General features: G+C 45.0%; 1 long non-coding RNA gene across 8 annotated transcripts in view; it reads left to right on the top strand.

Annotated features, from left to right (window-relative positions):
* LOC128124479 (uncharacterized) overlaps nucleotides 1-21,617 on the top strand; it is a 53,629-nt gene extending 32,012 nt beyond the window's left edge. For 4 of the 8 annotated variants that reach the window (XR_008222888.1, XR_008222893.1, XR_008222889.1 and 1 more), the window contains 2 exons: nucleotides 16,059-16,253; nucleotides 18,886-21,617. This is a non-coding gene — a long non-coding RNA (uncharacterized LOC128124479). Of the gene's footprint in view, nucleotides 1-16,058; nucleotides 16,254-17,774; nucleotides 17,858-18,885 lie in introns of all 8 variants that reach the window. The other 4 variants (XR_008222890.1, XR_008222892.1, XR_008222891.1 and 1 more) reach the window with 4 other exon arrangements.
* The last annotated feature ends 1,833 nt before the right edge of the window (nucleotides 21,618-23,450 follow it).

Below are 23,450 nucleotides of genomic sequence, written 5' to 3'. Positions count from 1 at the left end.
TTTGTTGTATAAAGAACAGGTAGGATATTTTCTTATAGTTTCCTTATAATTTCTAGATTATGGAAAAACTTCTTTTTAAAACCCTTACTATTGACATGATTTTTTAAATGAAATTCTGAGTTCTCTAGCACATTTCCTATCAACAGTTGATCAATTTCATCATTACCTTTTGCTAGAGGGCCTGACAGACCCATATGGGATCAGATGTGTGTTTTATATATAAGGAATGATTCCTACTCCTGATTATTTCTTGTAACTGCATAAATAATGAAGTTAATTCTAACTCATCAGGGATAAATTCAGTGTTTCAATGTGTAAAACAACTCTTTCTGCATACTGAGAGTCAGTAACTATATTGAGAGGTTCAAAAAACTCCATTAATACCATCAGAATGGCATATAATTCTGACTTTTGAACAAAATTATAAGGACTGTGAGCCACTTTACTTAAATTTTCTGATTTGTAACCTTCCTTTCCTGATTTGTTTGCATCAGAATAAAATGTGGGGGCTCCAGATATTGGTGTTTCCTGTACAATGTGAGGCAGGATTTAGTTACTTCTCTTTATAAACTGAATTCTATTTCTTTGGGGATATTTGTTATTAATCTCTCCCAAAAAATTACTGCAAGCTCTTTGCCAAGGTTTACTTTCTGCCCATAATTTGTCAACTTCATCATTAGTTAAAGGTACTACAATTTCTGCTGTGTCTATTCCTGCTGATTGACAAAGTCTCAATTTTCCTTTTAAAATCAAATCAGAAATCTTTTCCACATATGTCTTTAATTTCTCACTCTGTTTATTTGGTAGAAATATCCATCCCAATATAATACTTTCCCTCTGCATTAAAATTCTTGTAGGCAAAAGCTTAGAGGGTAAAATTACCAGAATGCAAGCAAGCTTCAGATCCAAATAATCCACATGTGCATTCTGTAATATCTTTTCCACCAAAGGCAATTCTCTCTCAGCTTCAGCTGATAGTTCTCTTGGACTATTTAAGTCCTTGTCACCATCTAAGGTTTTGAACAAATTACTTGGTTCACGATATTTTTTACCCCAATAGTGGTCTGTAGATTGGAAATGTCCCTAGCAATCTTTGAAAGTCATTAAGAGTCCATAATCAATCTCTCCTATTTTGTACCTTTTGGCATCTATTTTTTTTGTAGATCTATTTTACATCCTAAATAATTAATAGAATCTCCTCTTTGTATTTTATCAGGAGCAATCTGTAATCCTCAACAAGGCAAATTTTCTTTACTTCTTCAAACATTCATTCTAAAGTATCTACATTTAAATTAGTTAGCAAAATGTCATCCATGTAATGATAAATTATAGATTGAGGAAATTGTTTACGTATTACTTCTGATGGATGTCATACAGAATATTTGCACAGGGTTGGGCTATTTAACATTCCCTGTGGGAGAACCTTCCATTGAGAGCTCTTAACAGGCTGAGAATTGGCTGGGCAGTGGTGGCACACGCCTTTAATCCCAGCACTCGGGAGGCAGAGCCAGGTGGATCTCTGTGAGTTTGAGGCCAGCCTGGTCTGCAGAGTGAGATCCAGGACAGGCACCAAAACTACACAGAGAAACCCTGTCTCAAAAAGCCAAAACAAACAAACAAACAAACAAACAAACAAACAAACAAACAGGCTGAGAGTTATTATAAGTAGGCACTGTGAAGGCAAATTTTTCTCTTTTTCTTGTAAGGATATTGAGAAGAAATAGTCTTTTAAATTTATAAGTATAAGAGGCCATCCTTTAAGTAACAGAGTAGGCAAAGGAATTCCAGATTATAGAGAGCCCATTGACTGGATTACCTTGTTAACAACTCTTAGATCTGTTACTGTTCTCCATTTACCAGATTTTTTTAATAACAAATATAATAGAATTGCAAGAGCTGGTTGATTCTTCAATATGCTGAGCGTTTAATTGCTCTTGTACCAGCTCTTCTAAAGCCTGCAGTTTCTCTGTTGTTAAAGGCTGTTGCTGAACCCATACAGGCTTGTCTGTTAACCATTTTAAAGGTAGAGCTGTTCAGCAGCTGTTGTGTCCTGTTCTTGTACAATCTGAATGATTGGTGACTATTCTTTTTAATACTTTCTAATATTCCAGAAATATATGTTAGTTTATGGTTTGTTTCTGAGGTTGGAGGAATGTTAATCTGGGTATTCCATTGTTGTAATAGATCACGGCCCCATAAATTCATGGCTATATTAGCCACATATGGCTTTAATTTTCCTCTCTGTCCTTTTGGCCCTATACATTTGACCTATCTCATGCTCTGTTTAACTTGAGATAATGTTTCTATCTCTAACTGAACATTTACCTCCTGAAGAGGTCAATTTGGATACCAAGATTCTGGTGAAATTATTGTTACATCCTCACCTGTGTCTACAAGACCTTCAATTAAATCATTTATTTGTATTTTTAATTTTGGTCTTTGTCCATTTATAGAAGTTTGCCAAAAAATTCACTTTATGATTTCTCTCTAATTTTTTGTTCTCTCTTCCATAGCTGTGCTATTATCCAGAGCAGTATGTTTTTGTTTTGTTTTGTTTTGTTTTTAACAATAGGCATTAGGATTTTAATTGCATTCTTACACAAAGACAGGAAAAGACTGAACAGAATTTGACATGGGGGCCTGTGAGAGGCCCCTCAAGGCATTTCCTGATGGCAAAGGCAAAAGATTACCTTGTCTGTCCCTTCATTAGTCCAATTTCTGCCTTTGCCACGCCTTCTGCATAATCCAGAAGGGAGGGGCATTCTATTGGGATTATTCCTTGAAAAAAAAAATTATTTCTGGGAACACCTTGTTACACTCCCTTTTTAGTGATGTTGTTTGCCACAATTGAAACATTTGACATTATGATTTTTCTTCAAACCTCTGGAAATCACCTTTCCTATCCAAGCATCATCATGGTTATAAGATTCATTATTGACTATATCTGGGATCCACTCCTCCAAAGGTGCTGATCTTGCCTTTAATGGCCTAATTACTCTTTTTCATTGTGCATTAGCATTTTCAAAAGCCAGAGATTCAATTATTATTTGCCTAGCTTCTGAATTTGGTATCATTCTATTTATTGCTGACGTTAGTCTTTGTAAGAAATCAGTGAACGTTTCTTTTGGGCCCTGTATAACTTTAGTAAATGACTCAATTTTCTTTCCTATTTCTTCAATTCTGTCCCAAGCATTCAAGGCTGCTATACAGCATAAAGCCAGGGTGTGGTCATCATATAAAGATTGTCTTTGTGTATCAGCATAATTGCCCTCCCCACAAAGTTGTTCTTGGCAAATTTTAATACCTCTAGCTGTACTCCATTATTCAACGATCTTAGCCTCATTCTTCCACCAGATCCTCCATTGTAATTGGGGATCATTCTCTAAGACTACTGTAGCCAAATCTCTCCAGTCTTGAGGGATGATTCTATTACAAATTGACCACAAGTTTATATGGTGATATATTGTGTATCCTAATAAAATTTGCCTGAAGATTGGAGAACAGAACAAGCCACTAGTTTAAACATAGAGGCAAGGCAGTGGTGACACACACCTTTAATCCTAGCCCTTGAGAGGCAGAGATCCATGTGGCTCTCTGAATTCAAAGCCACCATGGACTACATGAGATTGACTCAGTCTAGGAGAGAAAACAGAGCCAGGCAGTGGTGGCACACAATTTTAAACCCAGTATTAGGAAGCACACATGCCTTTAATCCCAGGAAGTGATGTCTGGGCAGAGAAAGGTATACAAGGTGTGAGGAGACAGGAACTGAAGGCTTTTCAGCAGAAGCATCCGTTTCAGCTAGAAAAAATAAAAAAAAAAGCTTTTTCAGTTGGATCTTTTTGGGTGAAGACTCAGAGGATTTCAGGCAGAGGATTTATGAAATTGGTGAGGTGAGATGTGGCAGTGGCTTGTTCCTTTGTCTCTCTGATCTTCAGGCAAATTTTACTAGGGTACACAATATATTGCCACAAGTTTAACATCTGCTTCACAAATGGTGAGTGGGTGCCATATGAAACTATTGTTTCTTTGAATTTCCTCAAATCTAACATTTGCACAGGAGTTCATTCAGCTCTTATACAGTCTTGGGGTTATCTATCATTTGGCAGCTCCTGTGAGATTACTGAGTAAATTAAGTTTGGCTTTTGGAAAGCCTTAGGCTGTTTCTCTGTAACCTTATAATGCAATGCTGAAATTGGTTCTCCTTTAAATTCCTCTGTCTGGGTTTGAATATCTCTTTGATCTGTTTTAATAAGTTTTTCTAAGACTTGTATCTTAGCACTCATATAAACCAACTTTTTTAGGGATAAAATAAGAACGATCAAACTGATAATGTTTATGGTTGACATTACATCAATACCACCTAAGTTAATTATCCTCTCATTTAATTGTTCCATTTTCAGACTGTCTAGTGTATTATCAAACAGAGACCAAACTCCTTCCATTGCAATAGTGTTTCCCATTTTTCAATGTGGGGAAAAAGTCTTTTAACTAATTTCTCCTTTTAAAAAATCCCAATTGACTCACCAAATCTGCTGATAATGATTCAGATGATGGTGTGGCAGCAGCCTGAGGAGGGGACCCAGAGAAAGCCATGACCCACTGGGAGAGGGGAGAAGCCAAAGAGCCAGCAGTCTGTGTGGGAGAACATGCAAAAACAGCTAATTCCAGCATGTTTGGAGCCTGGGCCTGCACCCGTGGAGTCAGCTGTCTGCACAGGGGAATGTGTGAAAGCAGCTGACTGCTGTGGGTTTTGGATCCCCAAAAACCTATAGGATTTGCTGCAGAGAGACGGCAACCGACAGGGTAGGGACGCTGGCCCAGGTGGGTGGAGACTCCAGTCATGTGCAGCTCTGGACTGGGCTGGTGGCTGCAAAGCCACAAGCAAGAGGCTTTTCTGTGAATTTGTGCCCCATGTTGGGTGCTAGATGTTGCACAAATCCTAAATGGTCTTATAATAAAAACCTGGAGCCAGATATCAGGGTGAAAGCTGAAAGATCAGAGAAGCAGAAAAAGCCATAGCCACTTCTCACCTTGCCAGCTCCTCAGCCCAAAAGAGAAGAACCTATCTCCATGAATCCTCAGACTCAGTGCTTCTGAGTCCTCAGCTGAAAGGGTCTAATTCCTGTCTCATCCCGCCTTATATTCCTCTCTCTGCCCAGTCATATCACTTCCTGTCTCAACCTTCCTAGTGCTGGGATTAAAGGTGTGTGATTCCCAAGTGCTGGAATTAAACCCCACTGCCTGGCTCTTTCGTTTTTTTAGACTGGATTAATCTTATGTAACCCAGTGCGGCCTTGAACTCACAAAAATCCAGACAGATCCCTGCGTCTGCCTCCTGGGTGCTAGGATTAAAGGCATGTGCCACCACTGCCTGACCTCTATGGCTAACTCTGTGGCTAGCTCTGTCCTCTGATCTTCAAGCAAGCTTTATTTCTTAGATTACAAATGCCTTGGCAAGCCCAGACCTGTTTTCTGCTCACACAATGTGGCCTTTCCCAGAATGTCATATAAACACAATTCCTTGCACACCCTGTGGCTGTGCACTCCCATTCTTTCATTTCCTACCAAGCACCTGAAACTCACACCTACCACAGGAGAGTACTTTCTGTTGCTGAGTAGATGTGCCAAAGCATGTTTATCCACACACAAGTGGAAGGACATCTGGGCAGTGTCTGCATTCTTGGCAGTTACAAACAGAGGCCTTCTGAGCACCCATATTCAGTTTTGTGTGTGAGCGTTCACTGTCATGTGTGTACATATTTAGGAGTGAATCTCGCTAACTACGTGACTGCTGGCCCATAATAAATGCATGCTTAGTTTTATGTTTTAAGAAAAGAAAAAAAGCCCTGCCAAGCTATTTTCCAAAGTTATTGTCCTATTTTGCATTCCCACCAGCAGTGTGTGAGTTCCAGCTTCTCTGTATGTACTTGCCAGCACTTGGCATTGTCATTTTGAAAATGTTTAGCCATGTTAGTCTGCGTAGAACTGTATCTCATTATTGCTGTAGTTTGCATTTCATCTTGCATAATATTGGGCATATTTTTAGCGAACTGGTAAGTATTTAACTCTGTTTCAACTATACAGAACCAGCTCACCAGTGCTCTCAGGGACATATGCCATATCTAGAGGCATCTTGGTGTCTCTGTTGTGTGTGTTCTGCTAGCTCCTTTGGATCAGAGGCCATGGATGGTGCTATTCACCTTCTAGTGTGAGGAACTGCCACACTCATACTATCCATCTCATAGTGTGAGGGACAGTCCTAACAACAGAACTGCCTGCCCCAACACTTCCATACTATCAAGGCACTAGAGGGTTATCAGGAAAATTCAAAGCAGAAACCAGCATGAAAGTGACGGGGGATGTGTGTTCTGTAACACTGATGCAAAATGGAAATGGGCCTAGGTTCTGACTCAGCCCTGGAACCACACATACAAGTAACATTATACAGGTTGTATTCATCAATGTACGTGTATATACATATATGCATGTAACAACTGATGAAAAAATGAGGCCATGAATTTGAAAGAGAGCAAGGAAAGGTATATCGGAGGAGTGGGAGGGAGGAAAGGGAAGGTAGGGATAATGTACTTGTATTATAATCTCAAAAAAAAAACCACAAAAAAAGTAATAAAATGGCTCTAGGAAACAATTCTCTGGCTGCTACTGCACACGTTTTAGACTTTAAGCCCCAGCACCTGTCTCAATGAGAGAGCCAGGCTATAGCTAGCTTGGGTGTTTGCCACTACACCTGTGGGTAAACACCAGCTCCCGAGCTTTCCTGTGCAGACTTTGGATGAGCCCAAAGCTAGCTGTGCTTGTATCATCAGCTCCTGAAAACCCTGCACTCAGGAGGCCCCACCGACACCCTCTGCATCTCAGGGTTCCACTGTAAAATAAGAGACAAAAAGAGCACTCCATAGCTGTGGCCACTTGGGGCTCTCACAGACTTTGCTTCCAATGGACCTTTGGGTGCCATTCTGCTATCAAGCAACACAAGGAAATCATTCATGAGCCACTTTGGGCTCACCAAAGGTCTATGTGAATTTAAGACTCCAGGCCTCTAAACACCAGAAATCAATTTTAAGAAGCAATCAACAGGCAGGTGTGATCCATCTAGGAAGAATGTGGCTTTGTAGAGTTTACTCATTTTGAGATTCAGATTTAGCTTAATGCAGAAACAGAACCATCTCTAGTATGTAGGACCCAGAAGTTTATCTTCAGAATGGATGTAGAAAGAGCAGGGAGAGGCTAGGAGATGGCTCCCTCTGTAAAGTGCTTACCATACAAGTATGAGAATCTGAGTTCAAATCCCCAGCATCCATTTAAAAGTCAGGAGCTGGTGGAGGAGCATGCCTGTAATCCCAGCTCTGGGGAGGTGGAGGCAGTCAATCTCTGGGGGTCACTGGCCAGTCAATCTAGCTGAATAAACAAGCTCTGGGTTCAGTTAGAGACTCTGTCTCAATAACAAGATGGAAAATCACTGAGGAAGAGCACACATGCACACACACATGACACACACATTGCACATGACACACGCATACACATGATACACACACATAATGCACACACACTCCCCCTTGTGGTACACACACACACACACACACACACACACACACACACACACACACACACACACCATGGGGGGGGGGGCAAGTAAAGAGTCAGAAAAGGCAAGTGACCGCTTGCTTACTAAAGCCAAACACTGCTCTGAAACATTCTCATTGTAATTACCAAAGGAAAGCTTCGTTCAAAGACAGGTGTGTGTGTGTTCTCTCAGCTCTCTGCCAGAGGCATTGGCAGACAAGGAAGAGGCTTGGGCTAGGGCATCTGTCCTTCAGGAGTCCATCTTGGCACAGAGAAATGCTGGAGGCCACCCTGTTTTCATTGAGTCATCAGTTAGCTGGTGGTTCATAAGCCTGAATTCCCAGTTCCTTGCAGGTTCACACCCCTCACACTGACACTCCTATGCAGCAAGCCCCACATGCTCTGTTGAGTGCTTCTCAATCTTTCAGTGGTAAATGACATTTTTCAAAATCTCTAGCCCACTGCAGACCAATACCCTGGTAAAGCACATGAAATGATGTCTGCAAGCCACAGTAATGCTGAATTCTTGTGCAAGATTCTAAATGCTTTCTCTCGACTTCTGTGGTTATCTCATTGTTGACTAATAACAATAATAACACACCCATAGAGCAGCATGGGTCACAGACCACACTTTGGCAATGAGGAAGAAGAGGATGTGTAGTACCCACTAAGAATGCCTGAGACCATAGTTCACACTCGGTGCATCTACCAAGTCCTGGGGCTGCTGCAGTTGTGCAGCTGAAGAAGTAACATGTCCTCAACCCCCACCACGTGTGCTGTTGCCACCCAGATCCTCTTCCTCCAATATCCGGTCTCTGCTCAGTCGCTGGATGAGTAAAGAAATCAAGGCACCCTCCAACTGAAGAATGGATAAATAAAATGTGGTACATATACACAATGGGATACTACTCAGCAGAGAAAAACAATGACATCATGAGGTTTGCAGGCAAATGGATGGATCTAGAAAAAATCATCCTGAGTGAGGTAACCAAGACTCAGAAAGACAAACATGGTATGTACTCACTCATAGGAGGATACTGGATGTGGAACAAGGATGACTAGACTGCTACTCACAACTCCAGGGAGGCTACCTGGAAAACAGGACCCCAAGAAAGACATGGGGATCACCCAACGATGGAGAAATGGATGAGATCTACATGAACAGCCTGGACATGAGTGGGAGTAATGAAGGGCGAGGGTCGAGGGAAAGAGAGCTTGGGGGAGCGGGAGATCCCAGCTGGATCAAGAACAGAGAGGGAGAACAAGCAATAGGAGACCATGGTAAATGAAGACCACATGAGAATAGGAAGAAGCAAAGTGCTAGAGAGGCCCACAGAAATCCACAAAGATACTCCCACAATAGACTGCCGGCAATGGTCGAGATACAGCCCGAACTGACCTACTTTGGTGATGGGATGGCCAAACACCCTAATTGTCGTGCTAGAAACCCCATCCAATGACTGAGGGATCTGGATGCAGAGATCCACAGCTAGGCCCCGGGTGGAGCTCAGGGAGTCCAGTTAGCGAGAAAGAGGAGGGTTTATATGAGCGAGAATTGTTGAGACCAAGGTTGGATAAAGCACAGGGACAAATAGCCAAATGAATGGAAACACATGAACTATGAACCAATGGCTGAGGGGTCACCAACTGGATCAGGCCCTCTGAATGGGTGAGACAGTTGATTGGCTTGATCTGTTTGGGAGGCATCCAGGCAGTGGGACCGGGTCCTGTGCTCATTGCATGAGTTGGCTGTTTGAAACCTGGGGCTTATACAGGGTCGCTTGGCTCGGCCAGAGGAGGGGACTGGACCTGCCTGGACTGAGTCTACCAGGTTGATCTCAGTCCTCGGGGGGGGGGAGGCTTTGCCTTGGAGGAGGTGGGAATAGGGGGTAGGCTGGGAGGAAGGGGAGGGGGCGGGAGGGGGGAGAACAAAGGAATCCATGGCTGATATGTAGAACTGAATTGTATTGTAAAATAAAATAAAATTTTTTAAAAAAAGAAAAGAAATCAAGGCAGAGGAGGAAGACACATGAAAGGCAGGTGCAGGTTTCTGGAGTGATGAGACCCATTCAGAATGCATCGGCAAGGGTGTGGCTCTGCTCACCTCCCTCCTCTCAGGTCACCTCAAATGGATTCATCCTGTCTACCTTGCTTGCCCCTCTTTGAGCTAAGATTGTCTAGCTAGGTTCTCATACCTCCTGTATTTGTCACTGGGTGGAACCTGCCATATAGCATCATGGTCAGGGCACTCACCTACAACCTAGTGCTTCTCTAATTAGGTTCAAGCTCACTGAAGCATGGCTCACAATGATCCGAGGCTCATCCCTCCACTCCCACCTCAGCCACAGTCACCATAAAGTGACCAGGCAAGATTTTCATTTCCATTATGTGGCCGACTGCAAGCCAGTGACCTGGAGAGGAGTCACCCGCCCACAAGCAGCCATGGGTATCTATCTCTCTGTGCAGAGCATTTTATTTTAAGAAACAGAGGGAACTGTCATAGTGAGAACTCTCCCACAACTAGGGGTGAAACTTTATTACAAAGTCAAGGAGCAACTGGAGTAGGAAGAGGATGTCAGTGTTCTTAACCTTACAGGCAGCTAGTTTTCATGAGAGAGAGAGAAGACACCCGGAAGCTCCCTGTGTGACCTAATACTTTTGTAAGCAGTGCTGAACATTTTGCAGAACATGGCTACAGGGATTCTCTTAGTGACTCATGATTTAACTGCTCTCATGAAAGAACATGAAAAAGAAGAATTCAGTGTGTTTATGTCACTGGTGTGGTATTTTTAGTACTGATATTGGTGTTGTGGTTTTTGATTACTCAATAAGATTGGAAATTAATTTGACCTCAAGATGTAATTGTCATAGAGAGGTGGAGAGGTTTGTGACTTCCTTCGTTCCTGACACTTTGACATAAATCTCTGAGAAGTCAATATTGAAGTTGAGATATAGTGACCAGACCTGCCCATCAGCTCATCTTTCTACCCTCTTTTCTGATTTCCACCTACCTTCATGTTAAAGTCCTCTTTATAAAACACTCACTGGGCTAAGAGAGATAGTCCACTGGGTAAGACTGATTACCCTGCAAGCGTGAAGATCTGAGCTTGTATGCCCAGATCACACATTAAAAACCAAGCATGGCCATATACGCCTGTAACCCCAGCAATGGCTGGGCAGAGATGGAGCCTGATAGCTTCCTCTCCAGTCAGCCAAGTCGAGAGAGTGAGAGCTTCAGCACCCAGTTCAGTGAGAGATCCCATGTCAAGGCAAAGAGGCGAAGAGCAACAGAGGAAGACACACAAGGTCCTATTCTGACCTCCACAGTGTACCTCTCTCTCTGTCTCTCTGTCTCTGTCTCTGTCTCTGTCTCTGTCTCTGTCTCTCTCTCTCTCTCTCTCTCTCTCTCTCTCTCACACACACACACACACACACACACACACACTTCTCACACAGCTCTTCTTTGCTCAGACATCTACAAAGATAACCCACAATATATCTTAGAGAGTCTGCCTGTAAGACAGGAGAACTCTCGGTTCTATCATTCTGTCCTTTTGTTTATAAAAAGGTCCTGAAAAGATGGCTTCCTCATGGTCATTAGCCAACAAGTCATGGAAATAAGAGTTCAACTTCAGATCTAGTGGGTGGCTTGTTTGATTTGTCTGTCTTGGTCCTTCTGATAAACTCTCATAGCACAATTTGACCCCCATCCCTGCAGACCACTATTCTCCAAGTTCCACCTTGGTGCTACCTAGAGACCTTCCTTCCTCCATGTACCTGCTCTACCCCACTTCTCACCACTGAAGTTTAGAGAGAAGCAAATAGCACAGCCTAGGGAAGATAAGATAGAAGACATGGGGGAAAGGTAGTGTGTTTTTGTTTCATTTTGTTGATGTGTGGGGTGGTGGTGGTGGTGGTGTTTACATGTGTTTGTGTGCATATATGTGTGAAGGATTTCACACACAAACGTGTAAGCCAGAGATCTGCATCAGGGCACCTTCTTCAACCACTCATGCTTTTTTCAGACAGGCTCTCTCACTGAACCTGGAGCTCACTGATCGAGCTTGACTGGCTGGCTAGAAGTTCCCCAAGGGTCCTCTGGTCTTTACCTCTCCAGCTCTGCGGTTGCAAGTGTGTGCCACTACACCTGGTTTTTAATGTAGGTGCTGGAGATCCGAGACCGGTCTTCATGCTTGTACACTAAATTATCAATTCAGCTATCTCCCCAGCCAAGGACTGTTTGTTAAAATTAATTTACTGCATGTATATGGAGGGGGGCACATGCTACAGTATGAAAGTGGAGGTCAGAAGATAGCTTATAAGAGTTGGTTCTCTTCTTCCTCCTTGTGGATTTCAGGCAGCAAACTCAGGTCCTTGGGCTTGGTGGCAATATCTTAACCTGCAGAGCCATTTCCCCAGGCCTGCCCCTGGGGAGTTTTCATGCACAGAAGGGATATTGAGGGCTTTACCTAATACTGTAGTGAGGCGGGCTGAGATGCAAAAGCCCGCCAGAAAGGAAAGGATGGAAACTTTTGAGGGGGGTCAGGGCAGAAGTCACGAACTTTCCTGACATCTCGAATGGCAGTCTGGACTCGGGAAGAGTTGTCTTGGCTTTCCCCTCCTCTATGTGCATATCTCATTTTCTGTGATGGGAAGGTTCTGGCTTCAAAACCCTGATTCATTTGCTTAGTTCCACAGCAGCCACGGTCTCCTAGTTACTACAGATATGTATTAACCGGGGCTCCAAGTCTGTTTGCAGCTTCTGCTGCTCTCTACCAACTGAGTGTCTACACTCACGGTAATACATTCAACAATGACTTGGTTTAGTTCCACCTCTCCACCCCACATCATGCCTCATGGTTATTTCTCTTTGAAATACATTTGGGTCTGCAGCCAAACCACCCTGAATGCACCCACTCTATCCTGAAATACATTTGAGCTGATTTGCTTCTATCAGCATTCACTTTGAGTCCTTTCCTCCTATCTTTGTTGATTCAACTTTATTTTGTTTAATATGTAAATCATTCATGTGCTTGACCAGAGACTCCATGTGATGCTTCTTTGCTACCTCACTGGACCATTTCTAACAGGCCCTCATGGTTGATTTTTGATTGACTGATTGCTGATGATGGTTGGGGGTTATGTGTAACAGGGATGAATCCATGAGAGAATTTCACATGGAGATCCTGTAAGGTCATGTCTTTGACATCCATTCATGACAAAGTCCCACGTGCTCCAAAAGCCTCAGGCTATCCAAGGGCATGTACCCAGATGGCAGCCTTGGGAAGCCCTAAAGGAAAGGCACAGCATCTGGGATGCCACTCAGCGGAAACCTGTCCCCAGGGCTTTGACCTTGATGGAGTAGTGGCTGATGAAGGATTTTTAGAAGCAGTACCTGCAAAATCAATTGCCCGAGACAAGTGCTGCTTCCCCCTTTGTGGGAGAGGCTGCAGAAGGAAGGAAAGGGCTAACCTTCCTCCGAGGTCAAGGCAGCTCTGCACACACGTGCTCCTCCGGTGCAGAGAGGGCAATGCTGTTTCAGAGAACCTGGCAACTGAAAGGCAGCCAGGATGCCCTCTCCCTGGAGGAGAGATAAGAACAATATGACTCACTGAATAAATCATTCTGAGAAAAAGGCTGTAGTTAGCACACAGTCTATTTGTTCCACTTTTTAATTATATTTATCAGCCATAAAATCATTCACAAACTATTTACATAATTGGCCATAACCTGTAAACCCGGGGCCAATAGACAAGCTATTCTTTGAGTCAAAGACAAATATCTTAAAATTCCCAAGAAGTTCTGATGCAGTTCACTCCATGAAGTTCTCTTTTCCTCTTTTCACTCCATGAGGAAAATATTCGCAGGTTTGTGAATAGCCCCTGGGGTGCGTTCGGGTTGTGTCGGTTGGGAAGAATGGTTCCTGGGAAGGGAAAAGTCAGCTCAGGAGGCAGGGGACTGCTGAAATGTCCACCATTTGGTCCAGCCGATGCCCAGGCTTCTCCCCAAAGCCTTGAACTCATCGGACAGGGGAGAGAAGTGAAATTGGAGACTGGGTTAAATGTCTCCCTTTTGAATGTTGATGACATCTTTCTGCTCACAATGCAGTTAGAGAAGAATGAAATCCATCTACAGCAACTGTTCTCACCTAGACTTCATGGCATGAAATCTCCAATCCAGAAATAAACTAGAGTCACTGAGAGATTAAATGCTTAGCCTGAGCCACAGCGTGAGGTCCAGATCTAACCATTCCAGACTATTTTTCATTCTCCTTTATGTGTCTCCTTAAACAGAAGCTATAGAGAGACTATTTATTGGTCACATATTACACGCAGGGCGAGGTGCTAGGTGTAAAGGTGACAAGAAGCGTTGGACAGCTGGCCAGCTGGCTATCACTGCTTAATAAACCCCACTGTTACTCTTGTTCAGGATTCTGTGTTCAGGCAGGGCTGGGTTAGTGTTTCTTCTGTGGCTCATGCTCCTGAACTCATGGATCTGGCGTTTCTTCTGGGGCTAACACAGCAGCAGGTTGGTGTCAGCTGTCAACAACTGGGTCAGGTGATTCCTCACAGGGAGGCAGTGTTCTGAAAAGGCCAGCCTCAATACACAAGCACTTTTCAAGCTCCTCATATCATGTTTGATGGCATTTGATTGGCCCAAGAAAGTCAACTGCTGGACCCAGAATCACCATGGGAAGTGACTAAGGGTGTAGGGGTAGAATTTACTGAGGTCAATGAATGTGGTAATCTCTCCACCATAATCTCACGGGAAGACAGGCTATGGGCATTCAAATCAAAAGCACAACAGGAGGCTTGCTCCTGAGTCCGGAAGCCCTAGGCCTGGACCCTTCTCTGTCCTCAGCGGTCTGCTTCCCAGGTCCTAACTGCCACTGGGTTCCCAGTAAGTTTTGGTGACTCAAAGCATCCTAGAGATGTGAACTCTGAGTCTTGGACCGCTCAGCTCTTGAGCCAGCAGCCCTCAGATGTTTGTTTTACGTTCTTGACTAGCTTAAAATATAGTAAAATAAAATAAGTACCTGATAAAAGATATATAAACACTGCATATAATAAACAGCTAAATATAAAAGCGCTGCTGCCCCATTTTATCATCTACTCCGTGGATTTTTTTTCCCTCTGAAGACATCTCAGGGTTATCTGATCTTCCATGTCCTCATTTCCTGCTCAGAACTTCAAAGCTACAGGATTTCTTTGGGTCTGCAAAAGCAGAAGGGATGGAGTGGGCTGTCCAGCATCTGTAATACCCCACAGGCTCCTCCTTAAGCCCTCGCAGCTGGCTCTGGCATTGGGATTTGTTAACTCTCCTGATCAGGGGTCGCCTTCTTCCCACTGGGAATGGTTCTGTGGGGCTGGGGTGTTGGTTTTCTGTCCTGAGCCAGCATTGTGCATGAAGTGGGTCACACAGTAGGGGACCCCAGAACTGTCGCAGACAGTGAGGTGTTACGTGAGAAGTATCACAGAGTCCTGGTGTGTACTACCCAGGAATAAGTTTTCATTTCATATTCCAATCAAGATGGATTCTGCCTTCCAAATAAGTAGTATTCATGTCCTGATCATGCAGTCTGTGCCCACTCCAAAGAGTTAAACACTGCACTTTGGAGCAAGCAGACAGGGGACAGGTGTGAGACCACACGCCCAGGTGGCACACAGCAGGAACAGGCAGACAGACGCTGCCATAGCCTCCGTGTGAAGACTGTCCTTAAGACAGAGTGGGAACAAGGGCAGCGTCAGCAGAGTCTGAGGATAGTAGTGAGCGTCCTCACTCCAGCCCAGTATGAGCCCCGCCGCAGAGGAGCGTGTGTCCTGCCTGCAGGCTTAGACAAGGCCAGTGTCATTTTCTCAGGCCTGCTTGTTAGAAGATTTTCACCAACCCCTTTGCTCGGAGCTCACTTTCTGAACATCTACCCCAGTAGAGAAGGCTGTCTAGACATGGAAACACACATCCCCCTGACACAAGCAGTTTTTCAGTTTGCTGTGTGGACTGCGATGCTCATGGCGATGCTTTCAGACCTTCTTGTCTTCCTGAAGCCCCAAGAGCTCTCATGTTTCCCCGTGTCTGCCCAGGCTCTCTCTAAGCCTAGCTGTGGCGCGTGGAAGAGTCCTACCAAAGTCCCCTGCGCAGTCCGACTTTAGTAAGGCTTACTTCTGTCCGTTCCTAGGACAGACCAACTTCCTGGTAGTGCCTGAAGGCACCCTTCCTAGGAAGGCCCTGACCATTCCCTGGAGGAAAAACAAAACAAACAAATATGTAGAAAACCCTCTGCCTCTCTTTCACCCTCGATTCTGATTCTCTTTTTAAATTAATATGTCTTATTATCAAACCAGACTCATCATCTCTTTTTAATCTTCCTTTTGTTTCTGAGAGAATTTCTTAACTTCCTTCCTGCCTCCCCATAGTGAAAATCTGCCCCCTGGGGCTTGGAGTTAGGCAGTCACAGCTTTCATTTTTTCAAGGATGCCTGGACTGCTTCTCTGGCTGCCATGTCCTCTTAGATCTCACTGACACCATCCGTGTCCTGAGTTTCCTTCACAGGGGAACAGTTTGCTCAGTTCCTCGGACAGACATGGTGATGGTTAGCTTTAACTGTCAACAGAACACACTCTAGAGTCGCTGGGAAGAGAATCTCCGTGAAGGACTGTCTGCATCAGGTAGGTCTCTGGGGGACTGTCATTAAATTTAGTGATATGGGAAGACCCAGGCCACTGTGGGCAGCACTGTTCTTTAGGAGGGGTCCTGAATTGTGTAAGGATGGAGAAGTAAGCTGAGCACAAGTAAGCGGCCACACCTGTGTTTAGTACTCTTGGCTCTTGACTGTGGCTGTGACTGGACCACTGCCTTAAGTTCCTACTATCTGGACGCCTCTGTTGTCACCAGCTGTAACCTGGGACTATGATAAATCCTTTCATTTACTTAAAGCCAAAATAAATGCCCCCACTTGTTTTTGTAGGATATTTTTATCACCCTATAATAACAACAAAAGAAACTAGAATAAACCCCATCTTGATTTTTTCCAATTAATTTTTAATTGATACATAAAATTGTGTGTATTTATTTACATGATGTTTTGAGGTGTGCATGCTTTGAAGAATGGTTACACCTACCTAATTAACACATGCATTGCCTCCCATAATCATCATTTTGTGGCTAGGAGCGTGGACCCTCCATTCTCTTAATGCTTTTTCAGAGGACGACCTATTATCACAGAGAGACACAACAGCACTTTCACACTTAATCTTCTCATCTGGCTATAACTTTGTGTCTTTTGAGCAACGTCCAGTTGTCTTTTAGAGGAAAGAGGTCTTTCATGCCCAATGCATCCTGTCTGCACTGAAAGTTCCAGAGATGGATAAAATGTTTTCTTTCCACAATGGGGAGCTGAAGTCTCTTTCTAAGTGATATGCCATCTGTTTAAAGAGCTTGTATGCAAGTAAAATTTGCTCTGCCGGGTCAGAGGCTCACCAGCTTCCGTAGAGAGTCAAGTGGCAGCGGTGGGAGATGGAGAAGAGAAGGGGTTATCCGAACCTCGGGCCTTTGCGCAGGAGAGTCTGGTCATGTTGACAGCAGCAAACACACTTTGTCTGGAGCAACTGTCCTCTGAGCAAGCTCCCTTGCCACGTGTGTGGCTCTGCCCTCCAACTCTCCACCCTAGATGTTGGAACTGGGAATGACTGTCCCCCACATGTGGTAGTGCTGGAGGAATCTCACCGCTTTCCGTACTCCCCATTCCCTCCCCGCTTGCTGCTCCACATGCTCGTACCTCTCTAGCTCTGGTCTGTGGTCTGGACATGATTTGAGATTGTCCTAGAAAGTTTCAGTACTAAAAGCTGGGTTTCTGCTGTGATTCTGAGAGGTGACAGACCCTTGAAGAGGTGGGGTCTAGTAAAACGGTGAGTATGTCATTGGGAATGCTGCCATCTCAAAACCTCAGCTACTTCTCCCAAGAGCAAGTTGGTATGAATTCCTCTAGCTTCTTACATAGGCTCCCACTGCTAATCACCACACTGAGATGTAGCCAAGAGAACCTCACCAGAGCCTGGGCACCTCCAGAACTGTGTGTTAAGTGAGCTTGTCTTCATGTATTACCCAGTGTCAGGTGTTTTTGTGATTGTGAAAGAAAACAAACTAATGTTAGACCTAATAAAGCTCTTTTGTGTTCCTTTATGTTTTAGTAATACTGGAAGACAGACATACTTATCAGATGTCCTCTTAGGGAGTCCACAGTATTTCAAGAAATAATTTGACCAGCTACAGGGTAAAATCTCCCCCATCATGTTCTTATTACTAAAGACACACACTTATCTGTAGGCCATGGCACAGGGAGAGGAATTTGTTTTCTTCCTGAATCATAGAAGAGTGAGACGAAGTGAGGAAATGGGGAAGGGAAAGTCTCAGATGGCGGAAACCCACACACTACTCTGCTGTCAGCCAAGTTCACGACCTTCACAACTTCAGCGCAGGCACATGACTCCTCCTGGACTCTACCCACTAAACGCCAGCAGCACACCACACCAACTGTGGTAACTGAAAACCTTCAGATATCACCAAATATCCCCCAAGGGACAAAACTGCCCCAGTGGAACCCCTGTCCTAAGACAACAAACCCACACAGAGCTTAGGAGGAGTGAATTCTTGGTGGAAATAGGGAAAACTTTGCATTTCTGGTCAGGCTGACGGAGGGTCAAGCAGAGTCAGCTTGAGGGACATGGAGATAAGAGATGGAAGGGACCATAAGGACAGAAGCCCTGGAACACACAGATCTGGTGAGTGGGACTTTGTAGTCCCCAGGCTGTGGTCTCTGGGGCCTGGGAGTGTGCCCCACATCTGTCTCTAATTTGCTCTGGGTCAGCTCCCCTTTCTCTTCAGTAGAGCCAAGTCCAGGCCATATACAATATGTCAGAAATTCCTCTTATTCCTGGCACATGGCAGCCTGTCTTAGTATCCAGTGGTAGACATCCCATTCAGAGTTTTTAGTGGGCATCTAGAGGAGAGCTCCAAGTCACTTCACCCAGAATCAACCAGGGAGGCTGTGTCTCCTCTATGGATCAGAGGTGACGTGCTATTGGCACAAGACAATAGTGAACCCCTCAAGCAGGAGACAGATGCAGGGTGTCTTTGAGGCTGCGGGGGAGCGATGATTTTGAGGTTTCCCTTAGGACAGTCGCAAGCATTTGAGGTCAGTGTGTATTCTGCTTTGGTGCATCAGACTTGGGTCTAGGCTGGTCAGTGCTGGATCCAGGGATCCAAGATCGTGTTTGACCTGCCTCTGTGCTCTTCCCACAGGAACACTGAGCGTGGTGACCTCATCATTTTCCTCAGCCAGCCCCGACCTCCTGAGAGGCCATCATGGAACGATGAAGACATGAAGACAAAAACTCTGACATTCTTTCATCAAGTGTTACAGGCCACTATGTATCACCTAGAATGACGCCATGTTTTGGAGATGAAGAAATGGAGATTCAGAGAAGCTAAGCAACACACTTGCCTGTTGTCTCAGAACTAGTGACTCCATGGGCTAATGGCAAGCTCCTCATCACAATATTGCTGAACAGTGTGAAAGGAGAAGGCATCCACTAGAATTCTGTAGCTCTTGATTATTTGGAGCAAAGATCTAAGTTTTGTGTTGTGACAGTGGGTTTCAGAGTCTCATATAGCCCAAGTGAGCTAGTAGCTCATAGGTCAGGATGACCTTGAACTCCTGATTCTCCCACTGAGATGATAGGCCTGTGTGCCAACATCCCATTTTAGGAGCTGCTGGATATTCAAACCCAGGTCCTCTGGTGTGCTAGGGCGGCGTTCTACCCTGATAGCTCTAGCCTGTGGGAAAAGCATTCCTTTTAAAGCCAGGTCACTTTCAAATTTCTACCCATTAGAGAGATTTCTGAAGGTAGAATCTGAGATCAAAGATGATAAATATTTTTTTCAATATTCATGTTACATTTTGCCAAAGCCTCTTTTTAAAAATCTTCGCCACTCTGGTAGGTGGGGACATGCACTCTGGATACTTACAGTATGTGCTTTCTTTAGCTATGAGGTCGAGTATGATCTGTGTTCATTGGGTGTTTGCCTTTGTGCTCATGTCCATTGCCTGTGTTTGTATTGCCCCTTTTCTTTTTTTTTTTTTTTTTTTGGTTTTTCGAGACAGGGTTTCTCTGTGTAGCTTTGCGCCTTTCCTGGGACTCACTTTGGAGACCAGGCTGGCCTCGAACTCACAGAAATCTGCCTGGCTCTGCCTCCCGAGTGCTGGGATTAAAGGCGTGCGCCACCACCGCCCGGCTGCCCCTTTTCTTAATATTTTGTAAGGTTTTCTTGTAAAATAAGGACAGTGGCCCTTCCTTGCAGTGTCGAAATCTTTCTGTCAGCATGTGACTTCAGTTACCATTGTTTAATGTCGCTGGGGACCATAAATCCCTTTCTTTCTCTTCATTTATTCGACTGATGTGGTACTTAGAAAGTATCCAAAGTTGGGGTTTTCTCCTGATTTTAAAAAGCTTTTGTTTGCTTGTATGCCAATCCATCCGTAATGCATTTGACTATTTCAGAGGTGGCTATAATTTTGACCTTTTACAAATAACCATTTCCCCTGCATCACTTTTTGAATAAATCATGTCTCTTCCCTCGTGGGTTCCCGTATTTAGTGCTTCAATGTCCGCAGTTGTCTGGGTTAATTCTTGAGTTCTCTCTGTGTACTAATGCTATGCCTGCAGCATTTCCAGCCGCTCTTCAATCTCCCTTCCTACCAAAGCTCCTTCCTCCCCACCCCCTCTCCAAACCTCTCTTTGCTGTGCTGCCTTCTGCATTTTTCCAGATGAAGTTTGGCATTCCCGTGCCACGTTCCTTTAAGAGAAGGAAAATCCACAGTTATTTTGAAGGAAATTGGTTGGGTCTCTTAGCTGCGGCCTCCCTCACAGGGGATCTTTCTGCCTGTACCCTCTTTGCCTGGGACTCCCTCTGTCACCTTGTGACTCCAGCTGCTGGCTTGAATTGCCTTGCTCTCTCCTGGCTGGGCTGCGCTCCCCCTTCCGGGCTCAGCTCCATTTACACCGGCGTCTGTGGGAGCAAAGGCAGCAGTTTCTGCTCATCCTTTGCCAAGCAGCTGGACATCCACCAGAGGCACTAAAGAAAAGATATTGTGGGACTGGGGACCAAGTGGACATCCACCAGAGGCACTAAAGAAAAGATGTTGTGGGACTGGGGACCAAGTGCTTGCCATGAAAGCATATGGGCCTGAGTTGATTCTAGAATCCATGTAAGAAGTACACGGATCTGTAATCCCAGCACTGGTGGGGCGGAGGCAGGGGGATCCCTGGGTCTCCCTGGCAGCCAGCCTAGCCCAGTTGGTGAACTCCAGGTTTCTCCCAGTGAGAGACCCTGTCTTTTATAAACAAGGCAGCGCCAAATGATGGTTCACAGGGAAAGGTGCCTGCTACCCAGCCTGATGACTTGAGTTTTATCCCTGAGACCCACCTGACAGAAGAGAATCAATTGCCACAAGCTGCTCTTCACGTGTGCATGCTGGTCCTGTATACCCACCCTCTCTCTCACACACGCACATGCACACATACACACACAATAAATAAATTTTAAAAATGAGGTAGATGACTTGAGGAATAACATCCAACGTTGACCTCTAGCACACTCATGCATGCACACACACTAAAAAGAAAATCTCTGCAATGAGCCAGGTGGAGGTGGGCAGGGGCTGAGTTTCATCCTGATCTTTAGACAGCTTTGGTCTTAGAAGTTCAGCTGGGCTTCCCAACCTCAGAACACCCACCTGGCGACCCATCTGAAATCTCATCGTGTCTATCAACTTTCTGCTTGATGCTAACGTTCTGAAGACCTCCCCTATCCCAGTCCATAGTGAGGGGACATGAGATGGTTATGAAACTGAACTTCAGTTTTGACAGCAGAGCTTGAATAAACATTACCATGCTTTGTTTCTCCAGATCTGTTGCTAAATCCATTGCTTTCCACAAGTTAGAAGTCCAATAAACAACTTCTGCCATGCTCCACCACCTTCTCAACTGTCATTTCACATGCTCTGAAGCACGCATAGGGTCTTGGTTCCACCACAGAAGTGCTTGCTTTGTGAAGCATTTAGCCCAGAAATCCGTGACCTGGGGTCATCAGAAGCAACTGGGGAATAAAAGCAACCACTGGGAACAGTAGTACCTTTTCCTGTTGGGGTCATGACCTCCAAGGAGGACATGTGATGGTGTTTTCATATCTCCCCTTCTGTAGCTGGGGGTGTAGGAAGGGTCTTGCTTTTGAAGTGGAGTGATCCTCTCATTGCATCTGGAATAGAAAAGGAATCCTATTTCCCTTTGCTTACATCCCAACCATGGATGCTCAGATATTTACCAGGATATCCTGGGTAAATAATCACCAGCCCCTCCTTCTAAATCCGCACTCACACCCTGAATTAGAAAATAAATGGTAGGATGGTTCCTCCTTTGTGTGTGGGAGTGCTAACTTTTCAAATCTGTACCAAGATTTTATAAACAGTATATTCTGTGGTCTCACCCTATATATAGGAGGAGCAGGGCACTGCCTGAGTAGTGGGATGGAAAGGCTGCTTGCGTGTGTCACACCAGCTCACGCCCACACCCAACTGTCACCCGTCCTGAAATTCCTACCATTAGAGCCACTGCTTTCGCTCTTGTGACGGGCTTCAAGAAAACCTTCACTCGGGCACCCCGTCACAGGCGCTGTCGCTTCCTCAAGCTCAGCCTCAAGCAGCATTATTTTCCTATTGCAAAGTTCAAAGGACTGGGGTGGCTTACTAGAAGACAGAAAGGGAAAAATAATCCTTTACCCTAGGGAAACTGGGCAGACATCCCTTAACCAAAGATGAGGCTGACACACGGATGATGTGGTGTGGGCTGCTGTGCCTTCTGATGAGGAGGCTGTTTGCCCTAGAGTGGCCCTCCCTAACGGTGAGAAAAGTCTTGACAAACCCAAGGTAGGAGGCATTCTACGAGATCACTGGCCAGGATCAGTCAAGATTACAGACATAAAAAGGAAGGAAGGCCTAGTTATACCATTGTTCAGAGAAGACGTGGCAGCTAGATGCAAGATGGTGTCAGGCGTGGACCCCGGTCTAGAGAGAGTATCAGTGGAGAAACTGGTGACATCCAGAGTCACAGTGCAATAATATGATATGCTAAGGAAGGAACCTGGGCTGACCGGATTAGGAGAATGGAACAGTTAACAACCATGCAGATTGCATGAGGGGCCTGACAGAAACTATGCTATCTCGACAACATCGTTCCCAAGGACATTACGCAGGGTTCTCTAAAAGAATAGAAGCAATACATAGGGGCTGGGTGTCCAACAATGGCTGCCTGCATGCTGGAGAGCCTGAGAACCCAGGAGACGCTCGGTCCATGAAGCTGGCTGCCTCAGAAGGCCTTGTCTGGTGCTGAAGGCTTGGGGTTTCTTGGAGAGCCGCTGGTCTTCAGTCCATGCTGGTAGGCCAGTGGAAGAGGGCAGCAGTGGTAATAGACGTTCCTGCTGGGGAGGAGGTAGAGACAGGCAGGGGACAGTGCCTTTCCCTCAGTCACTCAGCGGAAGGTGCCACACTGGGTGGTAGGTCTCCTGTCTCAGTCCTCTGTAGAAACATCCTCACAAGCACACTTAGACATGTATCTCCTAAGTGATTCTAAATCACTGTAGGTTGGCCTTTAAGAACGTCATCCATTCCAGCTCTAGGGGAAACCCTCTAGGGTGCAGATGTCCTAAACAGTCCTTTCTGTTTGGAGCTGATGCTCAGCTGTGTCACCTCCCGCTGTTTCCCTCTGCAGTGAGCTTTGCTTGCTCCTTAAGCCCGGGCTATACTGGTTATA

This window comes from Peromyscus californicus, unplaced genomic scaffold (genome assembly GCF_007827085.1).
Source record: "Peromyscus californicus insignis strain IS unplaced genomic scaffold, ASM782708v3 Scaffold_4__1_contigs__length_199733344, whole genome shotgun sequence".
Classification (NCBI taxonomy): Eukaryota; Metazoa; Chordata; class Mammalia; order Rodentia; family Cricetidae; genus Peromyscus; species Peromyscus californicus.
The sequence above is the reverse complement of the archived record's forward strand: the minus strand, read 5'-3'. Positions and strand labels throughout refer to the sequence as shown.